The sequence below is a fragment of the Triticum dicoccoides genome, chromosome 7A (assembly GCF_002162155.2).
Source record: "Triticum dicoccoides isolate Atlit2015 ecotype Zavitan chromosome 7A, WEW_v2.0, whole genome shotgun sequence".
Classification (NCBI taxonomy): domain Eukaryota; kingdom Viridiplantae; phylum Streptophyta; class Magnoliopsida; order Poales; family Poaceae; genus Triticum; species Triticum dicoccoides.
This window is the reverse complement of record NC_041392.1, coordinates 710466137-710483605: the sequence shown is the minus strand read 5'-3', so window position 1 is coordinate 710483605 and position 17469 is coordinate 710466137. Positions and strand designations below refer to the sequence as shown.

General features: G+C 45.6%; 2 pseudogenes; one reads left to right on the top strand and one right to left on the bottom strand.

Annotated features, from left to right (window-relative positions):
• Window positions 1-3207: 3207 nt before the first annotated feature.
• On the top strand, window positions 3208-4145 carry LOC119333985 (annotated as a pseudogene).
• A 167-nt stretch (window positions 4146-4312) lies between these two features.
• LOC119333984 overlaps window positions 4313-17469 on the bottom strand; it is a 23721-nt pseudogene continuing 10564 nt past the window's right edge.

Sequence of the window (17469 nt, the reverse complement as noted above, 5' to 3'; positions counted from 1 at the left end):
GCATCTCTAGCCGTTGCCCCCCCCCCCCCCCGGGGGCGGTTGGGCATCCAGCCGTCGCCCCCCAGGCGTCGATATTGACCCAGTTTTCGGCCCACTTTCGGCGAATAAAGGGCCCATATAGGCAAGAATAGGCCCATATTCGGCGTGGCTCGGCGTTCAATTACCAACATAAATATTTTTTATCACATAGTTCATCACAGAAAATCAAATAGTTCAACAAAATAGTGTAACAACAAATAGTTCAATACAAATTATATAGTTCAACAAAACAAAACTCATATTTCATCACACGTCACGCCCGGCGTCGCCCTTGAGCCTCCATAGGTGCTCCACCAGATCCTGCTGCAGTTGATGATGAACCTGTGGGTCTCAGATCTCCTGACGCATACTGAGGTAGGCAGTCCAGGTTGCCGGTAGCTGGTGATCAACTTCGGCTAGAGGACCCTGCATGTAGTATGGTTCAGTGTCAAACACTGGCTCTTCTTGCTCGCTCTCGATGATCATGTTGTGCAAGATGACACAGCAAGTCATGATCTCCCACATTTGATCTTTCGACCAGGTCTGAGCAGGGTACCGGACAATAGCAAATCGAGATTGGAGCACACCAAATGCCCGCTCGACATCCTTCCGGCAAGCCTCCCGCACCTTGGCAAAGTGGGACTTCTTGTCTCCTAGCACAGCGTTTGAGATAGTCTTCACAAATGTAGACCATCTCGGATGGATGCCATCAACTAGGTAGTACCCCTTGTTGTAGTGCCACCCATTGACCTCGAAGTTCACCGGAGGAGAATGACCTTCAACAAGCTTGGCAAAAACAGGGGAGCACTGCAGCACGTTGATGTCATTGTGAGTTCCTGGCATACCAAAGAAGGAGTGCCAAATCTAGAGGTAATGTGTGGCCACCGCCTCAAGTACCACACTGCAACCGCCTTTGGCGCCTTTGTACATCCCCTACCAAGCAAATGGGCAGTTCTTCCATTTCCAATGCATGCAGTCGATGCTTCCAAGCATCTCAGGGAATCCTCTTGTTGCATTTTGTGCTAGGATCCGAGCAGTGTCTTCCGCATTGGGTGTTCTCAAGTATTGCGGTCCAAACACTGCCACCACTACCCGACAGAACTTGTAGAAACTCTCAATGATGGTGGACTCGGCCATGCGCCCATAGTCGTCGAGTGAATCACCGGGAGCTCCGTATGCAAGCATCCTCATCGCTGTCGTGCACTTCTGGATCGAGGTGAATCCAAGTTTGCCGGTGCAATCCATCTTGCACTTGAAGTAGCTGTCGAACTCCCGAATGGAATTTACAATCCCGAGGAAGAGCTTTCGGCTCATCCGATAACGGCGCCGAAATGTTTTGTCGCCGTGAAGTGGAGCATCGGCGAAGTAGTTGGAGTAGAGCATGCAGTAGCCTTCGAGACGATGCCGGTTCTTTGCTTTCATCCGCCCCGGCGCCGAGCCACCTCGCCGAGGATTTTCATTGCTCGCCAGCAGCTGGGCGAGGGTGGCGAGCACCATGAGATGCCCATCTTCCTGGACGTCACGTCGGCCTCGGCTTCCTCCTCCAGCAGCGCGGCGAGCGCTTCCTCGTCGTCCGAGTCCATCGCCGAGGCAGGCAAAACGCCGAACACCTTGCGTCCGGTGGCGTGTACCCGCCGCTAAACTGCCCCTCCACGGCCGGAAACGGCGGCAGAAACGCTCAACTGCTGGTGGAGGGGCTGCCTCGGCGAACCTGTGCTCTTTTTCTGGCGGGGAATGGCTATCTAGCGGAGAAGGGCGGCGGGCGGCGCCGGGATACAACTAGTGGCGGCCGAGGGCGCGGGGGGTGGGAGGCGAGTCGGGGAAGAAAAACTTGACTTTTCACCTGACGGTGTGGGCTAGCCGTGCTTTTCCCTTGCGCCGGAGCCCCCGATCGCCCCCCAGTGCGCCGGGTTCGGCCTGCGATCGCCGGGAACAAAAATGGGCCGAACCGGCGATTTTCGGCGTCCTGGGGGCGCGACTGGGGCATTTTTTCGGCGCCGGCGCCGAAAAAGTGGCCTTGGGGGCCTGTTGGGGGCGCGGCTGGAGATGCTCTGACAGTTTGAGTCAACCAACAAGTGTCGTAAGGCTAGCAGATGTATATTTGCAAGTCACTTTTTTTTTCTTCTTCTTCCAACTATCCGAGTTATGATGTCGTTCAAGGATGAATAAAATACACGCTGATTGCATCATTCTTTGGGAGATGAATGATGAATGAAAGCCTGGTCTGGAGCAGGTTCCACAGTGAAGGTACTTTGAGCCACCAAATTGGTTGAAGATCCTGTCATTCCTTTCCTTGCAGAGTTTCCACCAGATGGCCATACGTACAAAGGCAATCAACTGTTCCATCATTCCTCCAACACCAAGGAACTTAAAACTTGTATCTGCTCAAACAGCGTTACATTGTCGATTATCAGCCGTTAAGCACTTATTTCCCTGAATCCCCGAAGTCGAATGGAAGCCTCAATGTCAGGATCCCCCCGGCTGGCTCCACCCAATCTGGTAACCTCATACCGTACCATGGTACCAATCAAATAATGTGGCGTTTATCATTCCACTATGTTACAAACGACAGGAAACGAGCAAATTCAGTGACCCTTATCATTCTGTGCTAAGTATAACAAACGACGATAGGAATCAAACGGTTGGGTTCATCATCCATTCGACAGTGTTACAAATCATATACTACATAGGAAGCAGATCCAACCAGTGTTCGTCATTCCACATTATTACATGCCATATATATACTCCAGTGTTCATCATTGCAAGGATGTAAACAACTAATAAATCCAGTGTTCATCACTGCAAGGATGTAAGGTGCTCCACATTGAACTAATAAATCCACATTATTAACATTCTGCATTGTCCGTCGTTTACGAGAGTGATCACAGTAGCATTTCACTCACAAAACAAAGTAGGTAAAATCCAACGAAGATGCACACGCGGACCTGGAAATGGCTACCCAGACCCAGCTATAGATTTGGCAGGAAGTCAACAGTTCTGACTCCATCTCCTCCTGCTCCTATCCTAAGCAAAAGGACTCGCATCTGTCAATTAGCAAACCAATCAGTACATAGAAGAAATCTTAATGGCTAAGAGTTACAATAGTATTTACCAAACACAAAAGACAAAAGGAAGACATCAAGGGAATTTAACTGTTTACCTTCCGTATGGATTTTTTTCAATTAAGAAATGGTTCTCTTTGGAAATAATCTTTTCCAATTTGGATTATCAATTGTTAGATAACATTGCATGAACTCGGGATTGCCGGCCCTGGCCGTGAACTCCTCAAGAAACTTGGGCAGAGTTGGAAGCGACCGTATGTTCTTGCATAACTTGATCTTCAGTTTCTTGAGGGATGTAAGGTCCTAAAAGAAAATCTGGAGGAGGAACTGCATGTAAGACAGATTTTGTTGGTTCTAAATGATATCTGATACAATAATAGGAATATCAGAGACCATAAGGAACTAAGAAAAATGCTTACTCCGCTAAATGTTGGAAAGGCAGGAAGCAGAATCTTGTTGACTAGTCGAACTGAAGATGCATTATGAGCTACGGGTGCTGTAAAAGAGAGATGTATTCCAAATTTCCAATATCTGACCTGGATGATGAGCTGTTTCTTGAAATGTTCATGTATTATGCACTTGGAGATGCAAGCGTAGATGTCCATGATCGAAGAAAACTTAAAAACCCAGAATTTGATATTTGGATATAAGAGAGAAAGATCGGGACCTTACGAATGAGACGATGAGAGCTCTGTGGTGGAGCTACCAGTATCTTGATGGCCAGGTCAGGCGATGCTTCGCTTTTCTGCATTATTTATCCCAGAGGACAACTTTTGAAACGTGAGGAGTTAGTTAAGTTGTGGGTGGCAGAAGGGTTTATAAAGACTAGTAGCGCTAAAGAAGAAATGGAAGATGTTGCTCGGGAATACTTTGATGAATTGGCCGGGGATCAACCCCCTTTTTGAAAAAAAAAACTTTGATGAATTGATGTCGGCTTCATTTATGCAACTAGGAGGGAAAGAAAAGGTGCCTGTACATCATGATATGATTGCTTACTTTACAATTCATGATCTGCTGTGTGATTTAGGAGTTTTGTATTTCTATCCTTGTGACTCATTTTTGTAGTGGGATGGCAGACATCGCCCAGTGTGTTGGTTCTGGCTACCAACACCCCCAGTTTATTTCCTGTAGTTAGAAGTTTGCTATACTGCTAGGCCCCTAGTCAGTAAATGAAGTCCTGCAAAAGAAAGGTACCAATCCTGTATGAGTTTTTCAGGACTGGTCCTTCATGTTCACGTTCCTCTGTCCGGCTGTATATCTGAGCTTGTATTGCAAATTACAATGCTAAGCACGCTGAAGTGAGTGTCTGCCTGCAGTCACATGTTTCAAATTCAGTTGAGATGAATTCTCTATAACACTAAGCTCCCTAGTTTTAAAAAGCCAACATTCAATTGAGGTCTCCAATTAGAATTAGGTAATCCGATTTTGACTGGATCAACAATTTCTCAAAGCTCTCTCATTGAATTCTTTTATAGTACACACTATGCTTCCTAATTTTTAAGGACACACAATTAGTTGAGGTATTCAATTTACAATTAGGTGAACCGATTTTGACCAGGTCAACACTTTCTCAAGCTCTCCCATTAAATTATTTTAATTCACTATGTTACCTAATTTTCAAACTCTTTCATTCAATTGAGGTTTACGATTTGGTTTACGATTTTGATTCTCAAGCTCTCCGATTTGGTTTACGATTTTGACCAGGCCAATGATTGTTCAAATCAATCAGCAACAACTGGCCTATAAAAATATATCAATCCGCGCGGTCTCCCACACCCTGTGAAAAAGAAGCGCCACCATGTGATTTGTAGCACCAATATAGTAGTACATGCAACCACTAATATAGAAATTTCCCCAAATAAATATATGTTGGTTAGCGGATACCATGGAATCATACCACGAAAGAGGCCCACCAAATCACCACATTATAATAAAAATAAAATAGACTGTACCATCTCCCCCACCCGCCAAACTAAACATTTCATCAATTCCAAAATATAAGGGGTATTAGTTTTGTTGAAAGTCAAATTTCTTTAAGTCAAAATATAAGGGGTATTAGTTTTGTTAAAAAATATCAACATCCACAATATTAAATAAAAAAATAATTTGATCAAACTTAAAAATTATCGACTTTTAAAAAAGTAATACACCTTCTATTTTGAAACAAAGTGATTATTTTTTGAAGAAACCCAACAACACCAACGACGCAGCAAAGCGCGCCCAACCATTCTAGTATTGTACTATTCTTCCTATTCATGTGATACTACCTAGGTACCTACAGTTTCTATATTGTCAAGTTCTTAAAATTATTAAATTAAAATGCACAGATTGGGCCGAAAATCTTCTGTGTTATCTGAGCTTTTTGTTGTCTTGCTTGCCCAGATTCAGTGGACTCGTCATCAGATCAGCTTGCTGCGTTCGGAGTGATTTTTCTTTCGATACCGCGGAGTTCTATCAGATGTGATGACCTTTTCTAAGAAGATGGCGCGTGACAATCTACAGAATTTTCACCTTGCTGTGGTCATGTGTATGTTGTTCTTGTTTTCATGCTACTTCTAGCTTTGCTTACTGTAACATGGATGTGGCTGCTACACCCTCCGTAAAGAAATATAAGAGCGTCAGGACCACTAAAATAGTGTTTGACGCTCTTATATTTGTTTACAGAGGGAGTACCTGTCTAAGTAAGAACTGAATGTGACAATGAAATTAACAGTTTGAGTCAACCAACAAGTGTCGATCGTAAGGCTAGCAGATGTATATTTGCAAGTCGCATTCTTTTCTTCTTCTTCCAACTAACCGAGTTATGATGTTGTTCGAGGATGAATAAAATACACGCTGATTACGTACCAGGGCAATCAACTGTTCCATCATTCCTCCAATACCAAGGAACTTCAAACTTGTATCTGCTCAAACAGCATTACATTGTCGATTATCAGCCGTTAAGCACTTGTTTCCCTTAATCCCGGAAGGTGAATGGAAACCTCAATGTCAGGAGCAGGTCCCCCGGCTGGCTCCACCCAATCTGGTAACCTCATACCGTACGATATGGTAGCAATCAAATAATGTGGCGTTTATCATTCCACAATGTTACAAACGACAGGAAACGAGCAAATTCAGTGACGATTATCATTCTATCCTAAGTTTAACAAACGATAGGAATCAAACAGTTGGGTTCATCATGCATTCCACGGTGTTACAAATCATATAAGTATATAGAAACAAATACATCAAGTGTTCATCATTCCACATTATTACATGCCATATACAGTATATAGTACACAACTAATAAATCCAGTGTTCATCACTGCAAGGATGTAAGGTGCTCCATATTAAACTAATAAATCCACATTATTAACATTCAGCATTGTCCGTCGTTTACGAGAGTGATCTCACAGCACCATTTCACTCGCAAAACACACAAGAATCAACAAACCAAAGTAGGTAAAACCCAACGAAGAAGCATGCGTGGACCTGGGAATGGCTACCCAACCATAGATTTGGCAGGAAGTCAACAGTATCGACTCCATCTCCTCCTGCTCCCATCCTAAGCAAAAGGACTCGCATCTGATAGTTAGCAAACTAATCAGAACATGGTAACAAATCTTTGACTAAGAATTAGAATAATATTTACCAAACACAAAATACAAAGGGGAGACATCAAAGGAATTTAACTGTTTACCTTCCGTATGGAATTTTTTCATTAAGAAATTGTTCTCTTTGCAAATAATTTTTTTCCAATTTGGATCATCAATTGTTAGACAAGATTGCATGAACTCAGGATTGCCGCCCCTAGCTGTGAACTCCTCAAGAGAGTTGGGCAGAGTTGGAAGCGGCCATATATTCTTGCATACCTTGATCTTCAGTTTCTTGAGGGACGTAAGGTGCTCCATATTACCTGGTAAGGCATCCCAGCTGCAGCATGCAGCTGTAAACTGCTCAAGAGCCTTGGACAGTGTTGGAAGCGGCCGTTTATTCTGGCATAAAATGATCTTCAGTATCTTGAGCGATGTAAGGTGCTCCATATTACATGGTAAGGCATCCCAGCTGCAATACATGGATCTGATCTTCTCAAGAGACTTGGGCAGTGTTGGAAGCGACTGTATATTCTTGCATGACTCGATCTTCAGTGTCTTGAGCCATGTGAGGTGCTCCATGTTGCCTGATAAGGCATCCCAGCTGCAGCCCTCAACTTTAAACTCCTCAAGAGAATTGGGCAGTTTTGAAAGTGACCATATATTTTTGCAGTATCCGATCGTCAGTTTCTTGAGCATTGTGAGGTGCTCCATGTTGCCTGGTAAGGCATCCCAGCTGCAAGTCCAAAGAACTAGCGAATGGAGATGAATGAAAGCCTCCAAGTCAGGACCAGGTCCCTGTTGGCTCCATCCGTTGAATCTAAGTTGTTGCAGGTTCTTTGGGCCGCCGTTATGCTCACTCATCATCCAATTTGGAAACGTCATACCATCGTATTGGCTGATTTCCAGTATTTCAAGATACTTCGATGGGCAAAGACCCTCAAGTACCTCCGCTTGAACTTCTGGACTGCAACTCCCACTTCCCCATTGAAGTACCAATTCTGTGAGTTTTTCCTTGCCAGCAAGATTGACTTCAAGAGCTTCCTCCTTGCTCTCAACATTCTCAAGACCGCAGATCAGCATCTTGCCCTGAAGCTTGTTTAGGTGTTTCAGCTGATGTGACTCGTAAGTCGTAACCCCGTTCCCTCCTAAATCTGAAGAATGGTAGCGTTTGGAGCCATATCAACCTGCCAACGTTTGCAAATTCCAGATCTGTTTTGCTGATTACATGGCGCAAGTTGACTAGGCTCATCATGTCTTCACCACTAGAAAACGTCAAACTACCACAAAAACGAAAATCTGCCACCTGCATGTGATAAAGTTTGCTAAAGGTGGCCGGTAAAGTTAGCTTGTCCATTGCTTTCACCCAGAAAGCAAAATAGCGTAGATGCTTCCAATCACCAATAGAATCTGGGAATGAGAATGTGTGTTTATAAAGCAGCGCGACATGTAATTTCAGTACCCGCAATTTTGTCAGCCTCGTGAACATAGCGAACATACTCTTGAAGGCTTTGTGATTGTCTGATTTAACTTTTATCAAGCCATCAATGATGAGAGTGCGCAAATTTTGTAACCGATATATCTTCTCAGTAAGCATCTCCATATTACAAGTCCCAACAAAAAGATAGCGGACACCAGGAGGAACTTCTCCTGTGAAGTCTTTCTCTATCCTGAAGCAATCTCTTCCGGCAACCTCATCTGCTAAATCACACAGCAGATCATGGATTGTAAAGTAATCAGTCTCACGCTCATGTGCATCATAATCTTTCCCTCCTAATTGCAGAAATGAGGCCGACAATAATTCATCAAAATAATTTTTAGCAACATCTTCCATTTCCTCTTCAGGCTTACTAGTCTTTATAAACCCTTCTGCCACCCACAACTTTACTAACTCATCACGTCTCAACTTATGCCGCCTGGGAAAAATACTGCAGTAAGCGAAGCATCGCCTGACCTGCTCATCAAGATACTGGTAGCTCCACCATAGAGCTCCCATCGTGTCATTCATAAGGTCCCGATCTTTCTGACTCCTCCAAAACTCAACAGTTTGTGTCCACGGAGCCGTGAACCCACTGTTCTGGCTGCTAGAGGTGATCCCTTCAGCTTTTTCGCAATGTCCTCTCCAATCATTTCAAGTATTCTTCTATCATGGTCACTTACCCTTGCATCCCGAAGCGCATAATGCATGAACATTTCAAGGAACACTTCATCATCCAGGTTAGATATGGGAATACGTCTCTCCTTGACAGAACCCAGAGCTACTAATGCAGCTTCAGTTCGACTTGTCACCAAGATTCTGCTTCCTTCCTTTCCAACATTCAGAGGAGAAATTAACGTTTTTAGTTCTTCACGGTCTCCCGAATTCCTACTGTTGTACCAGACATCATCCAGTACCAGTAAAATCTGTTTCCCACGCAGTTCATCCTCCAGTTTTTCCTTCAGGACATTACGACTATTAAAGTTATCGCATGCTTTCCCTGTAGCCCCCTCAAACATCTCGCTAAAAATGGAATCCAAATTAACTTCCTGAGAAACATGAATCCATATGACAATATCGAAATGGCCCTCCTTTTTCTCTTGCCTACGCTTTTTCTCACGATCATAAACACACTGTGCAAGTGTTGATTTCCCTGTGTGCGATGGCGGAAAGCGTTCGTACCTCAACCCGAGGGGACGCCGTACGTGTTTATAGGCAGGGGCGCACCTCCCTGATAGCGCATACAGTTTAGATTACATCTTGGAGAAGAAGCTAGATAGAGATAAGATTACAAAGAGAAGATAAACTCTAGCTAACTACCTAACCAAACTACCAAGATATGCATAGCAAGATATGGCGCAAGATATGGTGCAGCAGCCTTGTCACGTACACAATATGGTGTTTGACACCCTCCCTTAATCACAACTTCATCAAGTTGAGATTATACTTGAAGTTCTCAAAGCTTCGTATGGGCAAGGCTTTGGTAAACCCATCTGCAATTTGGTCCTTGGAATGTATGAACCGGATATCTAAGAGTTTATTAGCAACTCTTTCTCTGACAAAATGAAAATCTATTTCAATATGTTTTGTTCTTGCATGAAAAACTGGATTTGCTGAGAGATAAGTTGCACCCAAATTGTCACACCACAGACATGGAGCTTGAGTAGTTCTCACACCAAGTTCCTTAAGAATGGATTGCACCCATATGATATCTGCAGTAGCATTAGCCAGTGCATTATACTCTGCCTCTGTGCTAGACCTGGAAACAGTAGCTTATTTTCTAGCACACCAGGATATTAGATTAGATCCAAGAAACACTGCAAAACCACCAGTGGAGTGTCTATCATCCAAACATCCTGCCCAATCTGAGTCAGAGAATGCACTAACAAGAGTGGAAGATGACTTGCTAAAATTAAGGCCAATGCTCATAGTATCTTTCACATATCTGACTATACGTTTTGCAGCAGTCAAATGAACTGTGGTTGGTGCATGAAGGAATTGACACACCTTGTTGACAGCAAAGGAAATATCAAGCCGTGTGAGAGTTAAATATTGAAGCGCACCCACTAGGCTTCTGTATCTTGTGCTGTCTTCTGAGCTCAAGGGTTTTCCTTCTGTGAGAGATAGTTTTTCTGTACTAGACAAAGGAGTAGTGGTGGGTTTACAGCCTTGCAACCCAGCTTTTCTTACCAAATCATTTCCATACTTTTCCTGGGAGAGATGAAGTCCATCCTTGTGCTTCTTTACTTCAATCCCTAGGAAATAGTGCAAGTCCCCAAGATCCTTTAGAGCAAACTCAGTACTTAAGTCCTTCAATAGTCCTGTTATTGCCTCATCAGATGAACTTGTGACAATAATATCATCAATATATATAAGAACAAATATTGATGTATTGGACTTATTGTAAATAAACAATGAAGTGTCAGACTTTGAAGGAACAAAGCCAAGCATTTGCATCTTCTTGCTAAGACGAGAATACCATGCTCTAGGGTCCTGCTTCAGTCCATACAATGCTTTATCAAGCCTGCATACATGAGAGGGTGCATGTTTGTTTTCAAACCCAGGAGGTTGTTTCATGTAAACCTCCTCTTCCAGAACACCGTGAAGAAACGCGTTCTGAACGTCTAACTGTCGAAGACTCCATCCCCTGGAAACAGCAATAGATAGGACAAGGCGAATGGTTGCAGCTTTTACAACTGGACTAAAGGTGTCCTCATAATCTATGCCATATCTTTGTTTAAAACCTTTAGCAACTAGCCTTTCTTTGTAGCGATCAACTGTTCCATCAGACTTTCTTTTAATCCTAAAATCTCATTTGCAATCAATGAGATTTTTACCTTTCCTTGGAGGAACTAAATGCCACGTTTTATTTTTCTATAGTGCCACATATTCCTCATGCATTGCCTTTCTCCACTTCTCATCATCAAGAGCCTCCTCAAGTGTGTTGGGCTCACCTGGTTCACCTGTAGAACAGATCATACCATATTTTGTTATGTGCTTGTAATTAACTCGCTTAGTTACCCTTGACTGCAATCGTGTGCGGCGCTGTGATGTAACAGGATCATTCTGTGCCACAAAAGATCCGGCGGAATCCTCCTGCACCAGATCCAAGGTAGATCCGCCTGCGTCGGCAGCTTTGGCAGGTTCTGCAGCTGGGTGATCTTCTGTGGCTCGAGGCTGAAGCGTTGAAGACGAATCCGGCACAGAAGATCCCACCCGACCAGCGGTCACGGGCTGGCAGAGATCTGTGCCTGCCACAGCCGGGCCCATGCCAGTCGATCGCACCGCTTGTAAACAACCGGTTGGCTGCCAAAACGCGAGCCGACCGGGCCGATGGGAGAAGGGCGCGTGGCAGTTCCTGATTGGCGCGGGCTGGTGGAGCCGCTACCGCCAGCCACACCTGGCCGCGTGGCCCACGCGGAGCCGGTCGCTGTCGGCGTGCCGGATGCTGTCGCCCCAGGACCCGAGGTGGATCCACCTGCCGCTGCTGCCATGTTGGATCCCGAGGCGGATTCGCCTGCCGCAGCTGGTGCGCCGGATCCCGAGGCGGATTCGCCTGCCGCAGCTGGCGCTCCGGGTCCCGAGGCAGATCTGCTCCCTCCACCGTGACACATGCGATATGGACAGTGCGTTGCACTGTTTTCTTCATTTTCTTCGCTGTTTTCTTCATTTTCTTCACCACTACGATCTCCTGGAGCATCACAGAACTCATGCAGATGGTTATGAGGGTTAGTCAACAAAGGATCATTACCATTATTATCGTGCCCCCCTTGATCATAACTAGAGAGGTGACGTGGAAGAAGAAGAAATTCTTTGCGAAGTAAGGCACCGGCGTTAGGATGTAGATCAGCAAAAGGAAATTTTGTTTCATCGAAAACAACATCTCTAGAGATGTAGACACGACAGTAGAGATGTCCAAGCACTTGACACCTTTGTGCTGAGCACTATACCCAAGAAACGCACACTGTTTGAAGCGAAACATAAGCTTGCGATTCTTGTAAGGGCGAAGATTCGGCCAGCAGGCACATCCAAACACACGAAGAGATTTATAATCTGGTTTTGTGTGGAGAAGTCGTTCTATGAGAGTTTCATTGTTGATAACTCGACTAGGTAGCTTGTTGATGATGTGAACGGCAGTAAGGAACGCTTCATCCCAGAATTTTAAGGGCATCGAAGCTCCGGCCAAGAGAGCAAGACCAACCTCAACAATGTGCCTATGCTTACGTTCTGCCGACCCGTTTTGTTGGTGAGCGTGAGGACATGACACATGATGAGAAATTCCTAGTGTTTGGAAAAAGGAGTTCAACTTTTCGTATTCTCCTCCCCAGTCTGATTGGACAGCAAGATTTTTTCTGTCAAATTGGCGTTCAACAAGCGCCTGAAATTTTTTAAAGACTTGGAACACATCTGACCTTTTTTAAGAAGGTAAAGCCAGGAAAACTTGCTATTGTCATCAATAAAGCCAAAGTAGTATGGATGTCTACCAACGGAGCTTGGGGCAGGACCCCACACATCGGAAAAAATCAACTGCAAAGGTTGAGTAGAAACACTGGTGGACACAGGATAAGGAAGTTGATGACTTTTTGCTTTCTGACAAGAGTCACAAATGGTTTCAACATTGCGCTCACCAACAAACGGGAGCTTATTCTTTTTAAGTAAATGGTCAACTAAGGAAAATGATGCATGCCCTAAACGGTCGTGCCATCTTGTGACTGAAAGCTTGATAGCACCACAAGCTTGTTTATTGTATCTTCGAAGCTTCAGAATCAACGGATAGAGGCCCCAAACGCATCTACCTCGATAGAGAGTTTTCCTCGTGACCTGATCCTTGATCAAAAAGAAGAAGGGGTGAAACTCAATATAAACATGATTGTCAAGGGTGATATGATGGACAGATAGAAGATTCTTGTCGGTGCTAGGAACATGCAAGATTTTCCTAAGATGAAACTGTTTACATGGGGTACGAAAAACGGAATGACCAATGTGACGTATCCTCATACCTGCACCGCTTGCGGTGTGGATCTGGTCCTTGCCATGATACTTCTCCTTAAGCGTGACCTTCTCTAGTTCGCCAGTGAGATGATTTGTCGCACCGCTGTCAAGATACCAGTTGGTATCTACACCGTATGAGCCATCAGCAGCAGCAGTGATCTTTTCTTCATCTTCAGAGGAAGCCTCGTCCTCATCAAACCGATACCAGCAATCCCTTGCCGTGTGGCCCGGCTTGCCGCAGATCTGGCAGCGTACCGCGTCCGGGCGCGATCTGGAAGACCCGCCGCGGTGGCCCCTAGTGTTGGTGGAGTTGGTCCGTCCGCGGGAGTTGGACCCGCCGCTGCTGCCGCCGCTCCCTTGCTTGCCCTTGGAGCGAGGCGGGCCACGATAACGGGAGCGTTAGCGGACGACTTGAAGCCGCCTGATCCCTGGTACTGTGCCACCCTCTGATCAAAGTTACTAAGCATTGAAAAGAGCTCATCGAGGGATACCGGGGAGGTTCGGGCGTCGAGGGCGGAGACGAGTGGCTGGTAATCCATGTCGAGGCCGTGGAGGATGTAGGAGACGAGTTCATCGTCCTGGAGAGGCTTCCCGGCGGCGGCCAGCTCATCGGTGAAGCCGCGCATCTCGGGGAAGTAGGTGGCGACGGTCTTGTTACCCTTTTGCGCGTTCACCAGAGAGGTTCTAATGTTGTTGACGCGACTGAGCGACTGCGAGGAGAACATCCCCGACAGTGCCGTCCAGAGCTCGCGTGCCGTGGTGATCGCGGTCACCTGCATGAGCACCTCCTTGGTGAGGTTGTTCAGCAGGTACCCGAGCACCTGCTGGTCCTCTCGCACCCAGATGGCGTGGAGAGGGTTCGGCACAGTTGATTCCTTCCCATCTTTGTCCTTGGTGGGGAGGATCCTGGCCGGCTCTGGTGTAGCGCCGTCGACGTAGCCGAAGACGCCCGCGCCCCTCAGTTGCGGCGTGATCTGTGCGCGCTAGAGGACGTAGTTGGTGCCGGAGAGCCTCTCCGTGACTTGGCCGTTGAGGCTAGTCTGGGAGGCACCGGAGGAGGACGACATGGTTTGCACTGGATGGAGTTTTAGGGTTTACACGTTGTGGAAGAGAAGGGCTCTGATTACCATGTGCGATGGCGGAAAGCGTCGTACCTCAACTCGAGGGGACGCCGTACGTGTTTATAGGCAGGGGCGCACCTCCCTGATAGCGCATATAGTTTAGATTACATCTTGGAGAAGAAGCTAGATAGAGATAAGATTACAAAGAGAAGATAAACTCTAGCTAACTACCTAACCAAACTACCAAGATATGCATAGCAAGATATGGCGCAAGATATGGTGCGGCAGCCTTGTCACGTACACAATATGGTGTTTGACACCCTGACCCAGCCATGCCATGAATGCCAATTACAGAATAGCATGTATCACTAATAGTATTTGCTTGACAATGGTCTTCCTTCTCATGAAGCATTGCGATGATCTTGTCACGATCCTGATCCCGGCCAATTACTCCTATCGCAGGGGCTGCTGTAGTGACTGCTCGGCGTGAATTGGTAGCAACAGCTCGACTCCCATCATCATTACATCCACCTGGCAAGTTCAGTTGTTTCAAAACTTCACATGCATCATTTATAGCACTTTCTATCTTCTCTAGGCTCTTCTTCAATTCCACTTTTGACATACCACTCTCCTGCAAAAACCAAATAGCACTTTGTTAGCACACGAATGCAGTAACCCGAAATTAGAGGCATGTATCATGCCTCGTAATTTTTCTCTTATCGATTTTCATATATTTTCAGGCTATTGTCTATGCCAACTCAAATTCTACTCGAATACCAATTCCTAATACCATACAAGCAAAGCATTTCTAACCGGAGTAACATAAGCCCACACACGTACATGGAAACTAACTCAAACTAGTACTACTCGGACTCAGACTGGACATATCTAACTGATTGTTGCAAATAAATCGATTCCTTCATACCGCTGTTGCCTGTTGCTTCTCATGCTCCTCTAGATTGGGCTTGGGGAGAGGAAAGAAAGATCTAGTAAAAGAAGGAGCAAGTGGTAATGTAGATGATGGCAGTGCTACTCTACACTACCGTATGAAGGAGAGTTTTTACTTTTTAGAAAGGAGAGGGACCTCAGGCTCTGCATCAAGTAACACAAATCATGCATCATGTATGAAGAAGAGTGCACCAAGAGGCATTGTTGTCTCGTCGGGAAAGGACCAAACACCAAAAGTTGTGCTGTCAGGGCTACACAGGGAAGAGGAACTTGTGGAAGACTGCTAGCTAGTGGAAGAGTGTGACAATCTTTTATTATTCCTGATAATTGGGCTAATTACTCTTAAGAAAATACTATATACACTCTTGATTCATTTGGCTCCAAAGTAACTAATCCTAGTTTTTTCTAACAACCTGTGTCGTATATCTTACTGCATTTTAAGATCTTCACATCTAGATTACATAATTGTGGCAAACAAGTGAGAATGTATTATTATTGGCAGCTATAGTCATATATCTATGTGGCACAAAAAGATGAACACATCCAAACATGAAGGCAGGGAAATACCTTATCTTTTAGGAGGGATCTCGGCATGGCAGACAGAAGAATCTTCTTCAGCGAATCCATCTTACTGCCGGATGACTTGGCATCTCGGGTCTGCTCCTTGAGGCGCTGATACTCAACATCATCCAAGATGTCTTCAGCCTCATAGAGAGCAGACCTAAGCTTGTCTAACAGTGGCTCCAACCGAGCCCTGTAAGTGCTCTCATCGACTACTTCCATCACCCGCTGCAGTTGTAAAACTTGCGTATCAATTATCTTCAGCTTTTCCGTGGCGTTAAAGTCAAGGAGGGTGAAAGCTTTGTTGAGGAGCCTAGGAATAATGGGCGAGGCGAGCCAGCCTACTGCGGTGACGCCCCATCCTACAGCAGCACTAATGCTAACAGGATCCGCCATTACAAGCGTTGGGGAGAGAAGGCTAGCTAGTCTGCAGGGTCTATAGGCACATAGACCCTGCAGCTGCAGGTGTGAGCGCCGCCGGCGAGGTGAGTGTGAGGGAGGGGGCCAGGGGGGAGGTGAGCGGCGGCTTGGAGCTCTCAGATCTGGTGTGAGGCTAGGGTAGTGTGGAGAAACACAGAAGACGCGGGATATAGTATGTCATTTTCTATTCGGCGGTGGATGACTCGCCGGAGAAACAGGGTTGTTGGGTCGTCACGTGAAGACAGGATTCAGGTCGGCCATGGTTCTACTTTGCTCCTTAATTAGTGCTGACAATATGATTTGATTAATGCACCGTCCTGCTTTGCTGAATGTGCCCAATAAAGTAGCCGTGTATTTTTTTTTGCGGGGTAAAAAAAAAATACACGGCTACTTTATTGGCCGTTAAGCATGGCATACGCATGGTACTTTACTCTGTTTACATAGAATTTCAAGTTTGACATGGCCTGTAACAGCTAATTTCCCAATCTATTGGTGGTTTATGATATCGGCATTAGTCGTGTTCTCATGTTTCTAGTTTTTTCTCTTTCCTCGTCATGTTCAGTTGTATCACAATGCTGAAGTAATTAATTAGCTGAACGCAAGCTCACTGTTTCTGGCGAACAATGAACAAACAGCAAACAGAGAAACAAGGTTTATATACAACAGAAATCAAAACGAAAAATCATCATGTGTACTCTTTACAATGGTCATATATAGTGGTCAGGAAATCAACCATCCATCTCACCTAGGCCTTGAGGGGGCCGGTATTCATGGCAAGTGCAACAAAAATCTTCTTGCTTTAACAGCACAACACTGCAACACAACATAAAAGAGCAACTTTGGCGGTCGTTAACCATGAAAGGGAATCAACTAAGAGAAGGCTAGCTAGGCTACAGGATCAATATGTACACAGACCTTGAAGACATCTAAGATACATAAACAAGTACCAGTTGAGAGAGATGCCTGAGCATGCATATATTATGCTATATGGGGTGGGGTGACTATCTGTCGAGCGACTGAAAAAAAAAACAGTTTCAGTCGACCGCGCGCCATCATCTCAGGCTCACTGTTTTTGTAACAATGAACAGACAGCAAACAGAGAAGCAAGGTTCATGTACAACAGAAATCGAAGCTAAAAATCTACATGTACTCTTTAGAATGGTCAGGTAACAGTAAACCAAATATCCATCTCACCTAGGCCTTAAGGGGGTATTCTGCGGGCGAGCTGATGGCGGTCTCGGGCGATTCCGCGGGCGACTCTGCGGGCGACTCCACCGCCGCCGCCACGGCGCCGCCGTCGCCTCCCCCCGCCCTCTCCCTGTCGGGCCTTCCGCCGGCGACCCTGCCGCCGCCCCCCG